This window comes from Cynocephalus volans, chromosome 10 (assembly GCF_027409185.1).
Source record: "Cynocephalus volans isolate mCynVol1 chromosome 10, mCynVol1.pri, whole genome shotgun sequence".
NCBI classification, from domain to species: domain Eukaryota; kingdom Metazoa; phylum Chordata; class Mammalia; order Dermoptera; family Cynocephalidae; genus Cynocephalus; species Cynocephalus volans.
Window position 1 is genome coordinate 36,464,695 of NC_084469.1, and position 26,323 is coordinate 36,491,017.

General features: G+C 39.4%; 1 protein-coding gene across 2 annotated transcripts in view; it reads right to left on the bottom strand.

Annotated features, from left to right (window-relative positions):
- The window catches only part of STX8 (syntaxin 8), a 268,672-nt gene that overhangs the window by 116,867 nt on the left and 125,482 nt on the right, over positions 1 to 26,323 (bottom strand). The window lies entirely within an intron of this gene.

Here is a 26,323-nt window from a genome sequence, read left to right on the forward strand (position 1 = left end):
GCATCAGACTGTTTCTGTAAAACACTAAATATTAGAGGACAATAGAGTAAAAAAAGGTGTGAGAATGAAGACTGTGATGTTAGGATTCAATCTCTCACCACACTATGGTGGATGCTCACAGATGAGAGAAAGACTCACTTGTGCAAGGAGTCACAGAATACGCACCCACCTCATTAATTCAGGGAAGGAGGTCATGGAAACAGAGCTCTAAACGAAACCAAACTATGTAGGTTTGTTACAGTGAAGTGTTTAGAGCATCGCACGATAGTCATCACTCCCATCTCTGTCTGGGGCCCCTGAAGCCATGGCAGGCAGTGTCACCTAGTGAAGTGTTTAGAGCATCGCACGATGGTCATCACTCCCATCTCTGTCTGGGGCCCCTGAAGCCATGGCAGGCAGGCCTATGGCCGGAGTGTCACCTAGCTATCATTCAGTCCCTTTTCTGTTTACTCTTCCCAAGTTGCAGTGAGGTTTGTGATATCTTTCTAGACATCAAAGGATTGCCCAAATCCCTAACTGCCTGCCTGTCTTCAACCTCTGTGTATTCAAAATCACCTGGGGCTGCCATAAAACATGCATTTTAAAATCCAGCAAAATCATCTGCCTGCATTTCTTCATGACAGGTACAGCAGTATCACTTGCACACTTTTGTCAGCTATTATTGCTCTAAACTGTCAGAAAGACTAAGTGGAGTAAATAATTCATGCAAAACACATTCAATTTGGGAGGGCTGAATGGTTGAGAGCATTTGCCCCATGCTGCACTAATATTCACTGCCTGAGCATGTAAACTGCTGGGCCAGCTTCCACTTGCAGAAAGCATGCATAAGTACTCAGAGCTAGAGAAAAATATAAATGAACAATGTGTTGAAATGAACTGCTATACGTGCACATGTTTATATACATGTGTATACACAAATATTTTCATATGTTTCTATATCTATACACTCATATATCGATTTTATATATGAGACGTATTTTATATTATATAATATTTTCTGAGATACACATGTGTATAACTCAGAAAACTATTTCAGAGACAAATAACATGACAACATTCTCCCAAAGTTTGTGTGTATATCACAGAAGCACCAATTCTGAAAAGAAATTACTTGAAGTATTTTCAGATGATGAAGAAAAGAATGGAAAAAAAGGAAATCAAGACTGAGTCAGTGTACAAAAATACAAAATAGAAAAAAAATAGATCACGGTAGGCAATAAATCCATTAAACATAAATCTAAATATAATGTTGTGAAACAATGCTAAAATTGTAACTTGTTGTAAAGGAGAACTTATGCAGAAAAGTGCAAAAAATATATGTACAGTTAAACGAACTATCACACAATGAATACTCATTACTTACAAGAAGGAGACTGCAAAAACCTCAACACTACCCCACCCCACTCCATGTACCCGTCCAATCACTACCTCTCCACGTTCCCCAAAAGTAACCACCATTTGATTTTTATGTAATAATTGCATGCTTTTCTGCATAGTTTTATCACCCGTAAAAAGTCAAAGATTCACACCAAAGAACCACCTATGTTATAACTGATTCAGGGAAGGATCATCAATTGATATTAAACCCACTGGGTGAAGGGTTGTTGGAAACCAGTATATTCATAGTCTCAAGGTATCATCCCATGGATTACTTATTAGTTACAGAGGGGAAAGGTACCTTTAAGTTAAATATGGCACATACCACCTCAACCAAGTAAGCAAACTTAGCATCGGCAATAATAGGACAACTGTCATTTTAGGTCTTCCGATGTGAGGCAATGGAAGTATACAACTCTCCTTACATGGTCTTTTTTTTTTTTTGCCAAAAATATTTAATTTAAATCTAATCATAAGGAAACAGTCAAGACAAATCCAGATTATGGGAAAACCTGTAAGACAACAGGCATCGACTCTTTCAAAATGGCAATGGCAAAAGGGAAAAGAAAAGTGGGGGAGCTGTTTTAAATTAAAAGACATTAAAGAAGTATGACAACCAAGTGCAATGTGTAATCTGACTGATTGCTGGAGCACCCCCTCAAAAAAAGTGATAAAGAGCATTATTGGGGTGATAGGAGAAATTTAAATATGGATTTCATATTAAACAATATTACCACATCAAAGTTAAGTTTCTTAGATATGCTAACAACATTGCAGTCATGTAGGAAAACATCCTAGTCCTAAGAAGATACATGCTGAAGTACTGAGAAGACACTGCACCTTACTTTAAATAATTTGCTGGGGGAAAAATAAGTATACACACATATACAAAATGAAAAAAAAAAAAATGTGGTTAAGTGTCAACAACTGCTCAATTTAGATGAAGAGTTGTAACCAGGTACGCCTAAAATACATATTGTTTTGTTAACTTTTCTGTAGGTTTGGAAAACATTTTTTTTTTAAAGCCACAGCCTCAGATTGGGTTATTTTAGAAAAAAAAAGAAAAAGAAACCCTACTACTACACAGATAGGAAATGTATGGCAGAGTGGGGTAACTAAAGCCCCAGGGGCTGGAGAAACAAAAAGGTAGCCTCAAAAGCCTGAAAAGTACCTGGAAGATCATGGAGAGCAAGGAGCTTAGGAAAGCAACCTCTATAAGTAGTTCGTGAACTCTTGGACTCACTTCTGAGGTGTGCGTGCACAGACTGACCCCAAATAGCATACACAGACATTGAGAACTGAACTACAGGACAGAAAACCACCCAACTCCCAGACTGGCCACCAGCTAGTACACATGTGGGACAGATCCAAACGGCACTGCAAAGGCTATGAAAACTTCAGTGACATTGGAACCACAATCCATAGAAAGTTAGTTGGAACCTATAGTCTGAAACCAATCTAGACAACTGACTGCTAAAACAGAAAATATCAACATCCCTGTAGGATTTAAACAAAAGCCACAGTTTTATAACACAGCAATCAGAATGTCCAAGATATAATCCAAATTACTCAGCATATATAGAGGATTGAATGTCCTCCCCAAACTCACTGAAGCTTGAATTGTGTCTCCTAGGTTTTATGTATTAGAAACTTGCCCCCCATTGTGACAGTGTTAAGAGGGTGGGAAATCCTATTATGGTAATCAAAAAGCAGGGCCTTAAAGAGGTAATTAGATTGTAGGACCATGCAGTAGTGAGTGGATTAAAAATGGGGGTCATAGGTGTGGTTCTGATGGCTTTGAAAGGAGACTGAATGAGGAAGTTAAGCTTTCTCTGTTCTGCCATTTTCTGCTATGTGAGATCCTTGCATTACCGTAAAGCCACCACCAAGACCCTCACCAGATGTGTCCCCTGGACTTTGGACTTCCCAGCCTCAGAAACTGTAAGCAATAAATTTTGTTTACCTTATAAATCACCCAGTTTCAGGTATTATGTTATAAGCAACAGGAACTAATACAACATATAAAGAATCTAAAAATCTCAAGTTGTATGGGAAAAGATAATCAGCAGATGCCAATGCTAAGAAGCCACAGTTGCTGGAATTATCTGACAAAGACTTTTAAGCAGCTAACCCCCCTGACATCTGCACCCAGCCTGGCAAGGGCCAAGACACCGCTGGAAGCTCCATGGTCTCCCCTGTGGGAATGAGGGGGGTGCCACAGGCCTTAATCCCACCCCCTCCTCCTTCCTTCTTCCATCATGTTTCCTTCACCTTTCCCCTCTCTCCTTCCCTCCCAACTGCCCAATTTCTCTGCAACAATATCCTAGAATGTAAAAAAAATAATATTAATAAAACTACATTTTCTTTAAAAAAAAAATGCTCCAACAAGTCAAGGTAAACAGTCTTGAAACAAATGAAAAGATAGAAAGTCTCAGCAAAGAAACAGAAGATATAGAGAAGAACCAAATGCAAATTTTGGAATTGAAAAATAAAATAACCAAATTAGAAAACTCACTGGATGGGCTCAATAGCAGAACGGAAATGACAGAGGAAAGAGGCAGTGAACTCATAGATAGTTCAATAAAAAATTTTCCAATCCAAACAATAAAGAGAAAGGAGACTAGGGAAATATAAATAAATACAGCCTTAGGAACCCATGGGACAATATGAAAAGGTCAAACACTCATGTCATTGGAGTCCCAAAAGGGAAGGAAAACTGTGTGGGGCAGCAAAAATATCTGAAGAGATAATGGCTGAAAATTTCCTAAATTTGGCCTTAAACATAAACCTACATATTCAAGAAGCTCAGCAAACCCTAAACAAGATAAACAGAAAGAAATTCATGCCAGACACATCATAACCAAACTGATGAACACTATAGACAAAGGAAAAAAAATCTTGAAAACAACTAAAAAAAAATGACACATTACTGATATGATACAAAGATTTCAAACACTGTGAATTTTTCATCAGAAATTACAAGGCCCAGAAGAAAATATAACAATATTTTTAAAGTGCTGAAAGAAAAAGGCTGTCAATGCAATTCTATACCCAGCAAAAATATCCTTTGGGAATGAAGGTGAAATAAAGACTTTCTCAGAGGAAGACGTACTAACAAAATTTGTTGTCAGCAGATCTACTCTAAAAGAACCACTAATGTAAGTTCTTCAGACAGAAGGGAAACAATACCAGTAGAAACTTGGTATGTCAGAAATGAATGGAGAGCAAAGGAAAGGGTAAATATCTTGATAAACATAACAGACTATTCTCCAGTTGACTTCTTTATTATATGTTCGACAGTTGAAGCAAAACTTATAATGTCTGGCATTCAGTGCACATTAAGTGTAATACGAAAGACAACTATAACATAAAGGGGAGAGGATAAAGAGGCCTATATCTGATAAGATTTTCTACACCTCATTTGAAGAGACTAAATATTGTAAAATTTTAAGTATGTATATTATCATCCCTAGTAACCACTAAAACAATCTATATAAAAAGATACAGTAAAAAACACAATAGAAAAATTAAAATGGAATACTAAAAAGTTCATATATACGATGCAATTTATATGACATTACCCAAAAGACAAAGCTTTAGTGACAGAGGAGAGATCAGTTTAGTGATTGTTAGGGGTTAGGAATGGGGGACAGTATGACTGCAAAGGAATAGCACAAGGAAGTTTTCTGGAGTGATAGAACTGTTCTGTGTTCTGCTGGTGATAGTGGTTATATAAATCTATACATACATAAAAATTCATAGAAATACACAAAGTCCATTTTGTGTGTTAATTTAAAAATGAAAATGAAAAAATATATAATGAACAGAGAGAGCTATGGGCAAAGGTAGAATCTCAGAGAACACTAGTAGCTAAAGAATAAGAGGAACAAAAAAATAGAAGCAAAGAAGGAGGCAAAAAAACCACAAGAAAATAAAACGAAAAATCCAGAAGAGAATGCTGTTATAGAGGGCAGCACTGCAAGAAAGAGGGTGTGGAATATGCCATGTCTACTGGATTGGCAACTAGGCAGTCAGTGCTGACCATCTAAGAGCTGTGTTAGGTATGGGAGGGTAAGGGAGAGAGCAATTTGCCTGACTTGCAGGAGTGAATGCATGCCAAAATGTGGGGAAGGAAAGACAGCCAAGACTAGACTAGCATATTACAAAAACCTCATATTTTTTAAAACCATAATGGTAACAACTAACACTTACTGAGAACTTGCCATGTGCTAGGCCATTGTCTCCCAATCTTAAGGACATATAGTTAAAGTTAAAAAAAGTTCTTCTACACACCTCAATATTGATAAGGTATTATATTTAAATTATTTCATTAAATATAAAATAAATGTAAGTACATATTCTTTATGTTTATGGCTCTTTATAGTGCTAAAAATAAATATTATATTAAAAATAAAAATTACAAAACTAAAATTCTATTTAACAATAATAATTTAATGTTGACAGATAAAGTTTGTTTTGTAAATACTAAATTGCTGCTTAAAACAGGACAATGGTACAGACTAAGGTATAGGTCCTTTGGGGTTGTCCTGCTATTTTTTATCCCAATTGTGAAGACATCCTTTATACAGTGCATAGTGACAGGCTTTGGCCTTCTCTTGGAAGCAAATACATCATTAGATATTAAGTATACCTACTTTTCTCATCAGCCAAGAACTACTGGGATCCAAGACAATTATACACACAAATACAAATGTGAGCTTGAACTGCAGAGCAAGACACAATACAGTGGTCATCCAGAAGACCCAGAATACTCTTTTAATTTTTTTTTTTTTTTATAAAAGATGACCGGTAAGGGGATCTTAACCCTTGACTTGGTGTTGTCAGCACCACGCTCTCCCAAGTGAGCTAACCGGCCATCCCTATATGGGATCCGAACCCGGGGCCTTGGTGTTATCAGCACCACACTCTCCCGAGTGAGCCACGGGCCGGCCCTACTCTTTTAATTTTTAAATATTATCATCAGTATGGAAACATGAAACTTAAAAACAGTCATAAAAATGTTCCAGAGCTTAGAGAAGACACCAAAAGCTCTAGTTTGAGGATATGCTAAAAAGCATTACATACATTGTCTTGTTTAGGCATTAAACAACCCTACAATAGGAATAATAAACCTCACCAGTTTTCCCAGCCCCTCAATAAAAAGTTTACTTTTAAAATGTAAGCCACATCAGAATCTTTCCTAATAAGGTAACAACAAGAAGAACAGAAAAAGAAAAAAGAAAAAAACCCCAACCACTTTCCATTATTTTTGAAGACTGGAATCCTGGTGACAATGTGCTCAGCTCTGACTGAAGTGATTTACAGATAATCAACACGTGGTTCTTAGCAAACTGCATGCAACAAAAAGGCTGTAATATACTATATGATTCCAATTATATGACATTCTAGAAAAGGCAAAACTATAGAGATAGCAAAATGATCAGTGGTTGCCAGGAGTTTGGGAGGAAGAGGGGAGGGATGAACAGGTGAAGCACAGAAATTTTTAGGGCCGTAAGGGTATTCTATATGATACTGTAATTGTAGGTAAGTGACATTATGCATTTGTCAAAATCCGTGGAATTTTACAGCACAAAGAGTGAACTTTAATGTACAAGGGGTCTTTGAAAAGTTCATGGAAAGATTCATATTATCTTTTAATTCCATTTTTCCATGAACTTTTTGAAGTATCCTCATATGTAAATTTTTTAAAAAAACCATTTAGGAGGTTGGGGATTCCAGGAAGGAATATAGACTGTGATAAGAGCATCTAACTGTACTACAGATATGTGGAACAGCATCACTAAAAGAGATGGAAAGAAAAGGTACTGACCTAAGTAGCTTTGAAAATGAGTGGTGTCTATAAGACTAAAGGCAAAATGAGCTGCACATAAGCACTGAATTCTAGTTGATAAAGTTGTTTCTCATAGGGGCATGGGTTAACAGTCTGATACTGCAATCCATGCATATTGGAACTGAACAATTAAGGAAATGTATGGGGATGCTGAGGGCAAAATTCTCACTGTTGGAGTGGGAGTTTGTAGAGTAGCAAGGAGATGAGGCTAGAACAATCCATGTGGTAATGGATTAGAATTAGAAGCATCAGGATGGGAGTTTCAAGATGGCGGCGGCTGCGGCGGCTGGCGCGGAGTAGCTGAGGTGGAAAAGGTGGCCACTGGGCCTCAGGCAGCCGGGAAACTTGTGGACCTTCCTCTGGCCATCTCTTAAGGGAGTACTGCTGCTGCTGGCCGGTCGTGGGGGCTCAACGCCACTTTGCCCCCGGCAGGAGAGGCTGCCTCATTTACAGGCAACAGCTTTGAAGTGTGGAGCAGGAAAAGAACTGATTCTTAGCTGCAAAAGTGAGTCTTGAAACAGCGAACACGGCGCCAGGGCTGCTGTGGATGCAGCCAGGATCCCGGAGGCTGGGGCCGCACTGAAGGCGGCCAGCTGCCCTATTCAGGATTCGAGGTTTCAGGCCGGCATTAAAGAAGATTCCTGGGAGCGCCCGAGCGGCGCCGCGACTGAACAGCCCGAGGCGGCAGCGCCGAGAACACGGAAGGCAACAAACCAGAGACAGAGCGAGCGCCCGACCTGGCACAGCACTGTGAGTGATCCCTGGCACAGCTCTGTTCGGGGGGTGGATGCCCACGCGGCTACCGCCTGCACCACCAGGCCACTCACTGCCCCGGTGCTGCCTCCATTTTCCCAGGTGCGGGCAGCTCCGCCCTGCTCGGCCATCACTGAGCCCATTTGCTTGGCCTGGCGCGGGGCTTTCCGGACCCTGCGGGCCGACCTCCTCTCCCACTCCCTCCGCGGTTCTCTGGCAGGGCTGGGGGTGTGGGGCGTCCGGACCAGTTTTGGGAGGGCTAGGAAGTACGGGCGGGCCGACTGTCACTCCACCACACCCTGGACTCCGGCCCTGGTAAACTTCCTGTTACTGGGAGGCAGATACCATCTCTGCGACCACCAGTTTGGAAAAAAGCCTAACGAATTTCTGGTTGGGAATAGTGTGGTAGGAGAGTTCCCAGGTCTGCTTGAACCTGCCGGAGAGCAGGCTGCAGGCGGGCACTAGACTCGGTTTATACCGGGGGGATACAAAGGTGAACAAGACCCGAGAAAGATCTACACAGTGCTACAAAGGCACCCAGAGAGACCGGTCGTCTGTGCCTAGCAGAAACCTGGTAGACTTCCTGGGCGAGGCGGTGCTGAGCAGGGTCTTGAAGGCCCAGCTGATAGACGAGGGGTGCAGAAGACACGCCCCAGCCCAGCACAGTGTGCACAGAGGGGGGAGACGTGCGGCCAGGGAGGCGGAGACTCGACAGGAACCACACACCCGGTGGGGTCGCCACTGCACGATCTAACAGCCTGGGCCAGAGCACACGGAACGGGGAGAAGTCCTGTACAGAAAGTGAAAGCTCAACAGAGATCACACACCCTGTGGTACGTGATCCACCAGCCCAGCAGAGTACAAGCTGACCAGAAAGGTGGATCCCCGGAGAAGCCCAAGACCCGAGGCAACCACACACACAAGACACTAGAGGCCAACTGAGCAGTCACGGCGGGAGCCATACCAAATTGGCAACCACAGCAACATCCTAGTTAGTCATTAGTCTTAAACCGGTGGACTGTGAAACCCCCTGCCACAATGAATAAACACCAAAAAAAAGACACCAGAAATACAAAAAATCAAGAAAGTACACCACCAAAAGTTAATAAATCTCATACTCTAGATCCTATAGAACAAGAAGCCCTTGAAATAACTGACAAGGAATTTCGAGTGATAATTCTAAGGAAACTGAATGAGATACAAGAAAACTCAGCTAGATATCATGATGAAATGAGGAAAAGTATACAGGATCTGAAAGAGGAAATATACAAGGAAATCAATTTCCTGAAAAAAAATGTAGCAGAACTTGCTGAACTGAAGAAGTTATTCAGCGAAATAAAAAACACAACGGAGAGTTTAACCAGCAGGCTTGTCGAAGTTGAAGAGAGAACCTCTGAACTTGAAGATGGGCTGTTTGAAATAACACAAGCAGACAAAGAGAAAGAAAAAAGAATCAAGGACATGGAAGAAAATCTGAGAGAGATATCAGACAACCTCAAGCGCTCAAATATCCGAGTCATGGGTATTCCAGAAGGGGAGGAAAATGGAGATTCCATTGAAAACATATTCAACAAAATAGTGGCAGAAAACTTCCCAGGTAAAGGAAAAATCACTGATCTTCAGATCCAGGAAGCTCAACGATCTCCAAACGTATTCAACCCAAAAAGGCCTTCTCCAAGACATGTCATAGTCAAATTGGCAAAACTCAGAGACAAAGAGAGAATCTTAAAAGCTGCAAGAGAGAAGCGTCAAATCACCTATAAGGGAGCCCCAATCAGGTTAACATCAGACTTTTCATCACAAACCCTAAAAGCTAGAAAGGAATGGGATGATATTTTCAAAATACTAAAAGACAAAGATTGCCAGCCAAGAATACTCTACCCTGCAAGGCTATCCTTCCGAAATGAGGGGCAAATAGTATATTTCTCAGACAAACAAAAACTGCGGGAGTTCACTACCACAAGACCACCCTTACAAGAAATCCTCAAGGGAGTACTGGGTTTGGTTCCTGAAAAATAACTACCACTGCCATAAAAACCCAAGAAAAATCAAAACCCGCTAGTACAATAAAAATGGCACTCTTGAAGAGAAAACAAGCTAACAAAAACACTATCTACAACCTAAGGAACCAACAAACAAAGAAACCAAACAGTAAATCAGAAAGCAAGGAACAAAAGACACCTAAGACAACCAAACAACCAATAAAATGCTAGGAATAAATCAACACCTTTCAATAACAACTCTTAATGTTAAAGGCTTAAATTCCCCAATTAAAAGACACAGACTGGCTGACTGGATCAAAAAGCAGGACCCAACTATATGCTGCCTACAAGAGACCCACCTCACCCATAAAGATTCACACAGACTAAGAGTGAAAGGATGGAAAAAGATTTACCATGCAAACAGAAAAGAAAAACGAGCTGGAGTGGCTATTCTTATATCTGACAAAATAGACTTTAAACTAAAAACCATAAAAAGAGACAATGAGGGACACTACTTAATGATAAAAGGACTGATCCATCAAGAAGACATAACAATCATAAATATGTACGCACCCAATGTTGGAGCAGCCAGATTTATAAAACAAACTCTATTAGACCTAAAGAAGGAAATAGACACTAATACCATAATAGCAGGGGACCTGAACACTCCACTGTCAATATTAGACAGATCATCTAGGCAAAGAATCAGTAGAGAAACACAAGATCTAAACAAGACTCTAGACCAATTGGAATTGGCAGATATCTACAGAACATTCCACCCATCAACCTCAGAATATTCATTCTTCTCATCAGCACATGGATCATTCTCCTGGATAGATCACATATTAGGTCACAAATCAAGTCTCAATAAATTCAAAAAAATTGGAATTATCCCATGTATCTTCTCAGACCACAATGGATTAAAACTAGAAATTAATAACAAACAAAACTCTGGAAACTATACAAACACATGGAAATTAAACAGCATTCTACTTAATGACATATGGGTCCAAGAAGAAATCAAGCAGGAAATCAAAAAGTTTATTGAAACTAATGAAAACAATGATACATCATACCAAAACCTGTGGGATACTGCAAAAGCAGTATTGAGGGGAAAATTTATTGCATTAAATGCTCACTTCAGAAGAATGGAAAGATGGCAAGTGAACAACCTAACACTTCACCTTAAAGAACTAGAAAAACAAGAACAATCCAATCCTAAAGTTAGCAGACGGAAAGAAATCATTAAGATCAGAGCAGAACTGAATGAAATTGAAAACCAAAAAACAATTCAAAAGATCAACGAATCAAAAAGTTGGTTTTTTGAAAAGATAAATAAAATTGACAAACCATTAGCAAGGCTAACAAAAAAAAGAAGAGAGAAGACTCAAATAACCAAAATTAGAAATGAAAAAGGCGATATTACAACTGATTCATCTGAAATACAAGGAATCATTCGAGACTCCTATAAACAACTATACGCCAACAAATTTGAAAATCTGGAGGAAATGGATAAATTTCTGGACACACACAAGCTCCCAAAACTGAACCGTGAAGACGTAGAAAATTTGAACAGACCAATAACAATAAAGGAGATTGAAGCTGTTATCAGAAGGCTCCCAACAAAGAAAAGCCCAGGACCAGATGGATTCACAGCAGAATTTTACCAAACATTCAAAGAGGAATTGACACCAATTCCTTAAAAACTATTCCAAAAGATTGAAAGGGACGCAAATCTCCCAAACTCATTCTATGAAGCAAACATCATCCTGATACCAAAACCAGCTAAAGATATAACCAAAAAAGAAAACTACAGGCCGATAACCTTGATGAATATAGATGCAAAAATCCTCACGAAAATACTAGCAAACAGAATACAGCAACACATACGTAAAATTATTCACCACGATCAAGTGGGATTCATCCCAGGGATGCAAGGTTGGTTCAACATACGCAAATCAATAAATGTGATACACCATATTAATAAAGTCAAACACATGGACCATATGGTCATCTCTATAGATGCTGAAAAAGCATTTGATAAAATTCAGCACTCATTCATGACAAAGACCCTTTATAAGTTAGGTATAGAGGGAAAGTATCTCAACATAATTAAAGCCATATATGACAAACCCACTGCCAATATCATCCTGAATGGGGAAAAGCTGGAAGCTTTTCCTTTAAGGACAGGAACTAGACAAGGATGCCCACTCTCACCACTCCTATTCAACATAGTGTTGGAAGTACTAGCCAGAGCAATCAGAGAAGAGAAGGAAATAAAGGGCATCCAGGTGGGAAAAGATGAAGTCAAACTGTCCCTGTTTGCAGATAACATGATCCTATATATCGAACAGCCTAAAACCTCTACAAAAAAACTCTTGGAATTGATAAATGGTTTCAGCACAGTAGCAGGATACAAAATCAACACACAAAAATCAGTAGCATGTCTTTTCTCCAATAGTGAACATGCAGAAGGAGAAATCAAGAAAGCCTGCCCATTTACAATAGCCACCAAAAAAATAAAATACTTAGGAATTGAGTTAACCAAGGAGGTGAAAAATCTCTATAATGAGAACTACAAACCACTGCTGAGAGAAATTAGAGAGGATACAAGAAGATGGAAAGATATTCCATGCTCTTGGATTGGAAGAATCAACATAGTGAAAATGTCCATACTACCCAAAGTGATATACAAATTCAATGCAATCCCCATCAAAATTCCAAAGACATTTTTCTCAGAAATGGAAAAAACTATTCAGACATTTATATGGAACAATAAAAGACCACGAATAGCCAAAGCAATTCTGAGCAAAAAAAATAAAGTTGGAGGCATAACACTACCCGACTTTAAGCTATACTACAAAGCTATAATAACCAAAACAGTATGGTACTGGCATAAAAACAGACACACTGACCAATGGAATAGAATAGAGAATCCAGAAATCAACCCACACACTTACTGCCATCTGATCTTTGACAAAGGCACCAAGCCTATTCACTGGGGAAGGGACTGCCTCTTCAGCAAGTGGTGCTGGGATAACTGGATATCGATATGCAGGAGAATGAAACTATATCCATACCTCTCACCGTATACTAAAATCAACTCAAAATGGATTAAGGATTTAAATATACACCCTGAGACAATAAAACTTCTTAAAGAAAACATAGGGGAAACACTTCAGGAAATGGGACTGGGCTCAGACTTCATGAATACGACCCCAAAAGCACGGGCAACCAAAGGAAAAATAAACAAATGGGATTATATCAAACTAAAAAGCTTCTGCACAGCAAAAGAAACAATGAAAAGAGTTAAAAGACAACCAACAGAGTGGGAGAAAATATTTGCAAAATATACATCTGACAAAGGATTAATATCCAGAATATATAAGGAACTCAAACAACTTTACAAGAAGAAAACAAGCAACCCAATTAAAAAATGGGCAAAAGAGCTAAGTAGGTATTTCTCTAAGGAAGATATCCAAATGGCCAACAGACATATGAAAAAATGCTCAACATCACTCAGCATCCGGGAAATGCAAATCAAAACCACATTGAGATACCATCTAACCCCAGTTAGGATGGCTAAAATCCAAAAGACTATGAACGATAAATGCTGGCGAGGCTGCGGAGAAAAAGGAACTCTCATACATTGTTGGTGGGACTGCAAAATGGTGCAGCCTCTATGGAAAATGGTATGGAGGTTCCTTAAACAATTGCAAATAGATCTACCATATGACCCAGCCATCCCACTGTTGGGAATATACCCAGAGGAATGGAAATCATCAAGTCGAAGGTATACCTGTTCCCCAATGTTCATCGCAGCACTCTTTACAATAGCCAAGAGTTGGAACCAGCCCAAATGCCCATCATCAGATGAGTGGATACGGAAAATGTGGTACATCTACACAATGGAATACTACTCAGCTATAAAAACGAATGAAATACTGCCATTTGCAACAACATGGATGGACCTCGAGAGAATTATATTAAGTGAAACAAGTCAGGCACAGAAAGAGAAATACCACATGTTCTCACTTATTGGAGGGAGCTAAAAATTAATATATAAATTCACACACACACATACACACATACACACACAAACCAGGGGGGGGGAAGAAGATATAACAACCACAATTATTTGAAGTTGATACAACAAACAAACAGAAAGGACATGGTTGGGGGGGAGGGGGGGAGGGAGAAGGGAGGGAGGTTTTGGTGATGGGGAGCATTAATCAGCTACAATGTATATCGACAAAATAAAATTTAAAAAAAAAAACAAAAAAAAAAAAACAAAGATAAATTCTAATAAAAGTACTTAAAGCCCAGGAAAAAAAAAAAAAAAAAAAAAAAAGAAGCATCAGGATGAACTCATATTTAGCTTAGTATAGATAAAGATGGTCACACAGAGATCTGTGTATATATATATACAGGTTAGTAAACACACCTATATTTCTGTGCTTTGTCAACTGAGAGGGCCTAAAAGAAACAACACCCCAGTAGCAACAAGCACACTTAGCACTCAGGTCTTGGTTTCTAATACCACTCTCCAATAAAAAGAACCAGGACTCTTTAGAGAAATGACTGATTCCAGGACTTAGGCAGGAAATACATAAGATGAGCCTGGAGTATCTTATAATGTAAGACAGTAAGAAGCGCTTTAAAAAAAACACATAAGCATTGGTGGGGGTATGTGAAAGGAGCACAGAAGCCAAGGGAAAGAGCTCCCATGGCTAAAGGTGGAAGATTCTGAACAACAAAATAAATAAAGTAGTTTTGGATTACAACCCAAAGTGTAAAATAAATATCCATGAGTCAGTACTGATATAAACACATGATGAAATAAATTAAGAAAAAAGAAAGAGACAAATCTCCCATGCAGAAGTCCAAATAGTCTATGTAGATACTCCACTTTTAAGGAGGAAGGAGTATAACTCCCTACTTCTTAAGTGTGAGCTGCATGTAGTGACTTCCTTTCTAAAGAGTAGAGTGTAGAAGCTGGGGAGGAGGGAAGGAACAACACTAGGGCAGAGAAGCCGGACTAACAGTACCTCAGCCAGGTGATTAAGGTCAACATTAGTCACAAATCACATTGATGGTGAGTACCTTTGATATGATATGATGAAAATGGCACTTTATCTCTGTGATCTTCCTCCCAGTAACTCATAACCCCAGTGTTGTTATGAGGAAAACATCAGAGAAATTCTAGCTCTGTAGCATCCTACAAAATGACTGACCAGTACCCCTCAAAACTGTCAATGTCATCAAAAACAAGGAGAGTCTGAGAAACTGTCACAGCCAAGAGGAACCTAAGAGACATGACAAGTAAACGTAACATGGTATCCTGGAGCAGCAAAAGGACGTTAGGTAAAAACTAAGGAAACATGAATAAACTGTAGACTTCAGTTAATAATATCAATATTGGTTCATTAACTGTAACACATATACTTTGTAAGATGTTAACAGGGGAAACTGGGTGTCAGGTATATGGGAACTCTCTGTCCCATCTGGTCAATTTCTCTGTAAATCTGAAACTGTTCTAAAGAATAAAGTCTATTATAAACAAAACCTATAGCTAACATATTTAAAAATAATACATTAAGTACTTTTCCCCCAAGAACAGGAACAAGGCAAAGATGTCTACTCTCACTTCTAATCAATGTTTGGAAAAAGAAAAAGTTGGAAAAGTCATATTGTCTGTCTGATTTCAAGACTTCCTATAAAGCTACAGTAATCAAGACAGTATAGCAGTGACATAAAGACAGACAAGTAGATGAACGGAACAGAAAAGAGTCGCATATATTGCCAATTGATTTTCCATTAAGGATAACCATATGAACCTCGGGGTTCCATAAGAAATGTCAGCAGGCCTATTTCTTAAATTTTCTTAGGATCCCTATTTACATGCAAGAGAGAAAACATGTTAAGAGAATGTAAGGATTCCCGAGTGGCTCTTACGAGCAAGGTACTATTTCTGTTAATCTCTAGGATAACCCTGCGAGGCAAGTGTTACTAAAAGTGAAACTCAAAGATCTTAAGCGATGAGTCCAAAGCTACACAGCTGATAAGTGGAGAGCAGGGTCTGAATCACAGGCTGTCTGATTCCACAGGCTTTCTGATTCAGAAAAGAAAATGAGGATATCAGCTCAAACATCCCAAGACTGCTTTGTCTATCCTGTATTGTTCTGCTTTGTTTGAAAGATGAGATCATTCATGTCTCCTAAAATATTATTAAGCAAATATTCAATTATTATTTACTAAAATGAATATATCGGCTTATTAAGCTAAATTTCTGATCCAGTTGAGTGTTTCTGTATGCTGTGTATTTATATATTTTGTAGCAACTTGGGGACTTTTGCATAGTCAGTGGAATTGTTTAAACGCTATAAAACTAAAAATATAATCTTTTAACTGTCATAAAAATACACAGTTGTTACTTTTGTCATGCTATATCTTTTTGGTCATAATCATGATTATCTAATGTCAACTCTTAGGTTAGAATACAACCTCAACTGTGAGCCAAGGTCATTTGCTAATATTTTCCCCTCTCACAATTATAGAAAATTTGTATAATTTTTACACCTCTATTTTATCACTTAAACTTCTAGACAGTTTCTCATTAAATATCTAGGCCCAAACTATTAAAACTCTGCTCCATTTGAAAAACAGCCAACACTTCAAACCCAACAGGATCTGACTGCCTTAGAAATTTCATTTCCTCTGGGACTCAGAAAATGCCAACAGGATCACAGCCTTACATTCCCGTATCTGCCCCTGCTTCTGAATATTTAGAGCATGTTCAAATTCTTATAACATAGTTAGAACAAAATACATAAATCCAAAAAGGAAACAATAGAGATTAAGAAAGTCTTGAACATTATTTCTGGGTTCTTCCTCTTATATCTCAACAAAACAGACTAGCTTTTTCTGAAATTCATAAAAGTGTTATTTCTAAGTTAGGGCTTATACTCCCTAATTCCACTTATTTCACATAAATGAATAGTTTTTAAAATACTTATAATGGTAACAGTCTTAAAGCACTGCAACCATATATTATCTCATCTGATCCTCCTGTCAATCCTGAAAAGTAGATAGGAAACTGCTAGAGTATTTTATAGATGTCAAAGCAGGCCCCCAAAGATTATGTCACTCGCCCAAGCTACCCCACTAATATGTGGTAGGGCATGAGAAGATGGGTCTCTGGATTTCAACCCAAACGCTTTACTCAGTAGCTCCTGCCTCTCATGTCTCAAATTTCAGGTCTACATCTAACTCCAGACTAAACATAGTCTGCATTTTTCCCATTCCATAGGAACATCACCTTAGTCGCTCCATATTTTCCTTTCTTACAGAAGATCTCTGATGAAGCCCAGATAGTTGAGTAAGACTTAGGTGCTGAGAGATTCAGCACCATGACACCTGTCAGTCAGAAAGCTGAAGTTAACCATGGGCTCTTGTTTTAAAAAAAATAACTTGAAGAAGAAACATTTCCCCACTTAAGAAGAGAACATTCCTCCTTTGCAGAAAAGTCACCTACCTTTTCCCACCTAGTCTTCACACTTCGAACACATTTTTAGGTATGTTTCTCCATTCTAAAAAAGGGGTGTAAAGGGAAGAGATCCGTGCCAGGATTTTCCTGAGGCAGGTATTTACAGGCAGGTCTCTTAAGGCCATGGTGGGCCCATTCATCTTTGATTTTCTGATTTTCTATACATTTTTAATAACCCTTGTTTTTTTCTTATATATTTTTAAAATATCACTTATACAATATTTCATTTTGTTTTAATACTGCTTCTAGGATTTTTCTCCAAGCATAGAAAAGAAATCCACATGCAAAGTACTACATGAAATATAGCACAGCTAAAAAAAGGGAGGGTGCCACATTAATTAAAAAACTTGCTGACTTAAAAATGTCACCATTTTATGAAATGTATCAATAGACTAAAACTTTGCACTGTATTTTTATTCCTTTATGCCACTTATCAATTGATTGCATCTCAGCCCCAAATTCACCCTTCAGCACTTACTCTGCACTAATGGGCTGAACTCTTCAAGCATTTCTCCTTTGCATCAAGCATGATGTTGAGATTTATCAAAAGATGGTGCTGGAGGGATAGTGAAATAGGAAAGGGCTTCTCCAGGATCTGGGGCACTTGTGTTTTTTCTTCTTCCTGCTAATGCGTGCTGTACCAGTGACTATAGATCCAGAGAACATCCAAGGGTGTTGTGTCCCAGCTGTGAGCCCAGAGCAGACGACCGTAGCGAGCTCACAGTCCCGCCCTGGTGACTACCTTGCCACAATGTTCCCAACATGAATATCACACTCCACAGGGTTCATACCATCCTGCCAGTGAGCTGGTCCCAATGCCTCGATTTATCCTGTATGCATGCCCACTAGCCTTGGCCTGCCCTCAGCGCCAGAACAATGACTTCTGCTCCCCAATCCTGGTTGTGGCTTCCCATCTGCCGGCCTCAGCTCGCCTTCATCCCAAGAGCAGTGTTTCCTGCTTGCTTGTTATTGTGGACCAATAGAAAGAGAAACCCAGGGAACTTCTCTGCCATCCAGCAGGCTGTGGAGAAGGCCACATCTTTTCCAGTGAGGTCTGAATCCCAGCTGGGGGCTCTGTGCCTGTGACACTGGGTGCAACTGTGGGAATGGGTATGGTGTAGTCAAAACAGGAGTACTAAATAAAAGTCTGCCTACTAAGGTATACGAACCCCATCTCACTATCCCTCGTCCCCAAATCCCTTTCTCCAGTCAGCATCCAAACTCTAGCAGCAGATACTCCCTAAGAGGAGACTGGAAAATCATTCTACATAAACAGACTAGGTTAAGAGAAATGATACATATTGAAACTCCTACAATGAAACGGCTGGGTACCTCCTCAACTGCCCTAAAGCAAGGCCCACACCGGTTAACAAACTTCAGCCCACACAAAGTCCTTCCCACCAATATTTGGGTACCTCACTTTTAAATGTGAATATTTACAACAGGCATTTGAGAAAAGGTTCCAAACAAACTGGGGTTGGGGGAAAGGAACTCAGAGGAAACAGAGCCCACACAGAGGGCAACAGAAACACACATACATACACACACACTTCCCCATCAGAGAGATAGAAGACAATATGTCCAAAACATTATAACACAAGGGTATAAAGAGGAACCAAAAGGTACTTTCAGAAAACAAGAATGAGTTCTTAGAAATTAGGAGAACAATAATAATTCTGATTCTTGATTGTGGTAATGGTACACAATGTACACATGATAAAATTACACAACCAACCATGGATGGAAAATATTTGGAACAAATAACAATACCACAATTTAAAAAAAAACAAAAACTACAGTATAACAACTATTTACATAGCATTTACATTGCATTAGGTATTATACGTAATCCAGAGATGATTTGAAGTACAGTTGCTCCTTGGTATCTGCAGAGGATTGGTTCTAGGACCTCTCTGCAATACCAAAATTTGAGGATGCTCAAGTCCCTTATATAAAATAGTGTCATATCTGCGTATATAATCTATGTACATCCTCCCTTATACTTTAAATCATCTTCACATGAGGGTGCAGGGACATCCCAGAGAATAGTCAGCAGTAGCCTGAGTACTATCTGTCCAGATTGGACCAGGGGATTAATGATTCAGGGTGGGGGGAGTCTCCAATCAAAAGATAAAACTGACAGGCTACCTACAAACACTGTATCAATAACAGAGAGGAGTTTCACAATTCTATCAGAGTTATGGGGAGGTGGTGGTGAAAGTATCAATAAAGACAATTAAGCAAATCAGAAAATAAGTAAGAAGCAATTACTGATTTAATGAGATCTAATCAAGGTATACACTGTGGCTTAGCTGTGAATAACATTTACATAGTGGTAATACTATGAACACTTATTTAACGGAATTGTGTGAGATGGGAGAGAGGGGGAGTCTGTATGTGCAGGTTTATTTTAAGTTATATAAACATCTTCCTTAAGAGGAAGTCAACAGTTGTCTAAGACTGAAAACATTAAGAAAAAGCAGTGTATTATTTGCACATATAGATACTGAACTACACTGTACTACAGACAATGAAATATAAACCGCCGAAAGAATCAGAAGCATTGTCTGTGGAGAAATGGACAAGGAGGGCTGATGGGGAGAACGCCTGCTTCTCCTAAGCCACCTAATTCTGATTTTTTCAAACTATGTAGGGGTATTATTTTGATAAAAGTGAAAATTAAATTTAAAAAATTAAATCCAAAGAACAACATTAAATTAAAAATGCTACAGGTCAATATGACAAAAATCATGAAAGTCTTGGAAGCATTGCTTAGGCAATGAAGAACCACCGAAGGGTTTCAGCAGGCAAGAAGCATCATCAGAGGTATATTTTAGAAAGAATATCACTGAGACACAAAAAACAAAGGATGGACAAAAAGAGGGAGAGCTTAAAGGTAAAAAAGCAAAACAGAAACTTCTAGCAAACACCATAGTGAACTAAGGAAAGAGTACTCTGGAAGAGTATCAATGGTGACCACTACAAGAATGTCTCAATCTTTATCCATCTAGTAATGCTGAGTGTAAAGTAGTTTTCAACACAAGGGAGGGAACAGCCAGTCCAGTAGACATAAACACTGCAGTCTTTCTTGTAGAACACTCTCTCATATATGGATAAAGAACCACCCAGGATGATGAATCAGTCTTTCAAGAGATTTCACCTGGTGTAGATGATTTTAACCATGTCCCCATCAGACCACCCTTGAATACACTGACCATCAAAGTCCTGGACCTAGGAGCTGAGAAGCCAAACCTTGGAAGTAATGATGCTTGGGTAAAAACCAGAAAGCCACACTTACTCATACATCTTTTCATTACTAGGGCTCTGGCCTACATGTTCCATAACAAAGACTAAGGAATACCAGGGCAACTTTTTTTGTATATATAACAGGGCTACAAAAAGATGGATCAGAGAAAATGAGGTAGACAGTATATCTGGATTTCAGGAAGACATGTAACAAAAAACCCAAAGCTACTACCTCCTGCGATTAATTAGTCAGAGATGTGTCCTCTTTCAAAGAACAGTCTACTGAGGGCCATAAGCAGGCCCAGGAGAATCGGGCATTCTGAGAAATAAGTAAGGACACATACAGAAAAAACAGTAAGAGCCATACCTACCCAAACACATTCTGGGCCAAGCAACAAATTGGAAATCAAAGTTAAGTCCAGGTGCCCCCCCCCCCCAGGACTGCTTAGAACCCCACTACTTCACTGTGGCCCTCAGCCAGCAGCAGCCCTTGGGAGCTTGTTAGACATGCATCAGATCTAATAATTCAAAATCTTCATGTTAAAAAGATCCCCGGGTGACACCTATGCCCACGAAAGTTTGAGAAACGCTCACTTAGAGAAAGGAGTCCCTCCAGCTTTTGAGTTCCCCTGCAGTGCCCAGCAGGTGTAGAAACTAGGCAACCACCCAGGTGTCTAAAGCTGCCTAGACAGTAATGGAGTCATCTGCACAATATGAAAGTGCTAAGGAGAATCTGGCAACTATGTATGTTCTAAAAAATGCACTGATTCCAGGAGACCCAATTATTTCTTAAAAACTTGATTGTAGAATAAAATAAGAACACAAACATGATTCACAGATTTCCCTTTATAGCTGCCTATTTTATTTAAACAAAAAATGCTAAACATTAATTTTAGTTGTACTTAATTGAATAATTTCTCAAGGGAATAGTTCAGGGAGAGTTTAAAACTGCCTGTTTCCAAAAGCCATTACAAATTGGCATATACTAAAATGTCACTGTGCCAACCAAAACAGCGTGCTTTAATGTCCCTGGGGCCGCCTTCACTCCAGATGTGTTCAGAACTCCTAGTAATATAATGCAGGCAAAAACCATATTTACACGAAGTAGTATTTCGAATATCCTTTTCCAATTATTTGGAATGAGATAATAGTTCCCTAATTGGAAGCACTGAGGGAAAAAATGCCAGGTCAGTGGCTCCTCCCTTGTGAAGGCTTTTATTAGTAAAAACTAAAACAGTCTGTACAATAGTAAAAGAAATCTCCTTTGCCACAGTTAGTCATCTAAACGTCTGTGAACTTAGGAACTGCCCCATGGTCACCTCTACATTAAATAGCTTCATTTTAAAAGACTGATCTCGTCTTTTCCTATGAATTGTAAATACGAAAAGATTGGAGTTGGGGGAAGGAGAAATTAAAGGCTAGTGAAAGAAATCCAAAACCCACTTTGGCAAGAGAACAGACAAAAGCAATTGGTGTGCAGGTGTGGCTCCCCCCACCCTCATCCCACCCAGATATCTTCAACTTTCTTTCATGTTTGCATGAATGGCACAGATTCTCAACTTCCCTTTTACTTCTGACTAATAATGGTCATAACACCACTGCCCACTAAGTCATCATTATTTATTATTGATTTGTAACTTGCATTCCAAGTTAAAACTATTAATAAGGAATAATCCTTTTATTTCCCAACTTAAGTATGTATAAATAAAAATTAAAGAATATGTTTACACTTTTTGCTAAAATTGGATGATTCCGTGCTTACCAATTACCATCTAATAGAATTGAAATTAAAGTCCAATAAGTATTATTGTACAAATCAGCACACTGCTCCATTATGGTGGAGACTCTGGCCCCCATATATCACAAAATGCTGTAGCGTGCCTTGCAATCAGGCACGCTCAGTTACTGAAGTTGTCTATTTTCACAGATGTCACAGAGAAGCCATCTGAAAAACTATTCATAATGCAGCTGTTCTTGGCCGTTAGAAGACACATTTGGAAACCTTGTTCCCTAAAATGTTCAAAATTGGAACGGGTTTTCCAAATATTAATTAATTACTGAATTCCATGTGTTGACAAGCGGACACTCTAATATTTATGCTTCAACTTGACAAAGAAAATTTAAGCATATTACCCATAAACCTCTAAAGAAAACGAACTCCACGTATGGTACAGGAGTCCCTCCTTATCCGCAATTTCATTTTCCGCAGTTTCCATTACCCAAGGTCAACCAAGGTCTGAAAACATTAAATGAAAAATTCCAGAAATAAACAATTCATAAGTTTTAAATTGCACTCTGTTCTGAGTAGTGTGATGAAATATTGCACTGTCCGCTCCATCCTGCCCAGGACGTGAATCATCCCTTTGTCCAGTGTACTCACACTATAGATGCTACCTGCCTGTGAGTCACTTAGCAGCTGTCTCACTTATCAGATCCACTGTAATGGTATCACGGTGCTTTTGTTCAAGTAACCCTTATTTTACTCCACAGTGGCCCCAAAGTGTAAGAGTAGTGATGTTGGCAATCTGGATACGCAAAAAGAAGCTGTAAAGTACTTCCTTTAAGTGAAAAAGGTAACAAGTTCTTAACTTAATAAGGAAAGAAAAAAATTGTATGCTGAGGTTGCTAAAATGAAGGAAGAAAAAGAAATTCAAACACAGTACATGGAGGGTTCCATAGGCATCCACTGGGCATCTTGGAACACATCCTCCTTGGATAAGGGGGGACCTACTGTATTTACTTCATTACATTTTTTCTAAAATGTTTAAAAACATTTTATCATAAAATGTAACATGCAAAGAGAAAAGCAAAAGACTTATATGTGCAGCTTAACAAATAGTTTCAAATTAAAAACTATATAAACATCACATGCTTGTCCAACTTTGTAGTACAAGACCAATCAACCTCGTAAAAAACTAAACTCAACAGACAATCAACAAACATTTACCATATGCCAGGCACTGTGTTAGGTGCTAATTTGAACACGAGCAAGTATTACTTGCTAGGATATTTGTTCAAATAATAACCACCACAGAGTCCTTAATTGTTACCTACCTTACTTTCAAAGCAAATAAATATGTAACTTTATCATATGGACAAAGAGCATTTTCCTCCAATAAATCTACATTAGAAGTTTGTGCTCTTGAGATGCTTAACAATATATCACTTCTGAAAGAACCACAAGAAAGGGCCTGGTGGTCAGTAACACCCAGATGTGAACTTTTCTCTCTGACTTATACTAGCAGTGAATAATGTTCCCAAGGTCCCTCTGATTAACCCTTGAATTTAGGCCTCTTCCTCCAGAACAAAGGCCTCCCCACTTGGGAGCTACTTAGAACTTTCCCAAGCACCTTGCAAACTGTCTTATCTTTCATACTGTGCCTAGGTCTGAAAAAAACATTTGTTCCCATATAAAGACACCGAAATCCCTAGTCTATAAGACTAATGTTCTTTTAACCTTAAGACAAACATAATCCATAGCTTTGCTTTAAGAGAAATAGTTTTAACTTATTAATCACAAAGTTTTCAAGTAAACTTGGTTTCTAAGATTCTCAGATGCAGTTCAGCTGTTTCCAAAGCACACATCAGAACATTCCTACGTTACACAGTCCAGGATAATCAATGTTAAAACAATATACAGAACAGCATCATTTCCTCACTAGGTTCCATTTCTGTCAGAAAAGGAGATGGAAATTTAAACCAAGACAGTAATTTAAACCAATAATCTACAAACCGGGATGATTCACTGGAACATGGAAAGAAAATCCTAAAACTTCTATTAATGTGCTGTATTTACTTCTTAATCTCAACCTTTTTAAATTTCTATTTTTATAAGTCACATACATAGAACAGTAGTATATATAATTTTATAAATGTAATTATAAAAAATATTCTAGAGGGTTGCTCACAGTTTTTACTAATGGGATGCATGATCTAAAAACATTGAAGGACTTCCAGCCAAGGTGGTGGAATAGACGGTCCCCAGCGTGACTCTCTCCCACAATCAACCAATTTACGACTATTAAAAAGCAAAGACAGCTAAGCTGGGGCCGCTAGAGCTCAGGGGAAGAGGAGAGACCTACAGAGATCATGAAGGCAGGAGAAGCCACGATGAGAGAAAGAAAGGACCAACCACTGAGACCATTTCAAGCCCTGACCACTTAAAGGCTGGAGCTGAGGAGGACATAGAGCAAAAGCTGGCAAAAGCCGCAGCTGTGCCCTTCATATGAAATTACTTGGAGGCTGCAGGGGAGAAGAGGGCCTTGGTGGACCCCAGGCCAGCAAGATCACTAATAGGGCTCCCATGGACCCACATAGGACGGAGGAGCCACAACAACTGAAAAAAGGAGCCACTCAGAGGCTGGTGAGTCATCACAAGGGACTGGCACACAGCCTGTCCCATGGGAAATGTTTAGAGTGCGGGCAGTGGGGGAGATGGGCCCACTGGGGGAACACGGGGCACGGCATGGACAGCTGATCTGCCCTCCAGTCAGCACAGGCCCACTCTATGTAGACTGGTCAAGAATATAGAACTGCAGGGGGTGCAGTTCACTGAAAAGACTCAGGTCCAGACCAGAGTTTCCACACAACCCAGGCATACCAGACTTCACAAGACTCAGAAGTATATACAAGGTCAACAATTAAAACCTGAGCTGCACGAAAAGGCTTCCCCAGAGAATCAGCAGCAAAGAAACAACTTAGTTCCACCACAGGGCTCAAGTACTGGTCCCCACAGGAAGTTCCCCATTTTAGAAGTAAGCAAAGGACAACAAATTAGTTCCAGTGCAGAGTTTAAGCAGTGGGGGTAGCTAGTAATCCAACACGGAACTGAAAGAAAAAATAAAAACCCCACAGATCAGAGACAAAATTTGATATTAACAACTAAAGGCCCAACACTATCCAAGAACACCTATAAAACTTAGCGGGACTGGAAGGCCCCCCAGGCTTCCAAGCTGGAGTGGTGGGGAGTCAAGGGTCTCAGCCTTGCCCCCCCCCAATGCCCACATCCAGCCCAGAGATGACCACCAAGCCACTGCCAGAAGCACCCTGGGCTCCCAAGCCAGGGCTGGGGGGCCAAAGGCCTCAGCCACGCCCCTTCCATGAATACCAGGCCTCCAGAAGTGCCCCACACTCCCCTGCTGGAATGAGAGGGGTGCCACGAGCCTCAACCATGCTGCCCTCCCTCCTCCCTCCTTCCTCCTTCTTCCACCCTCCCCCCTTCCCTTTCCCCTCTCCCCTTCCCTGCTCCACAACATCTTAGAATGTAAAAATAATAAAAAACAAATTTAAAAAATAAAGTAAAATATAAATGTTGAAGGCCACTGCTTTAAAAGAGGTCTAGACTAACTATAAAAGAATATGAGTATATGTAACCCAAGAATCTAAAAGTTAAATATCTTTGTCATTATTAAGAAAATATTGAAGTCCTAATAGCAAGAAGTGAGCATTCAGACAACTTGAGTTGGGAGAGAGTTAAAAACACACAAATACGTAGTCTCAGGAATATTGTGGTAAGATGTTAATATCAGGGTAAGTGGGGTGAGGGATATAAAAGAATTCTTCGTATTA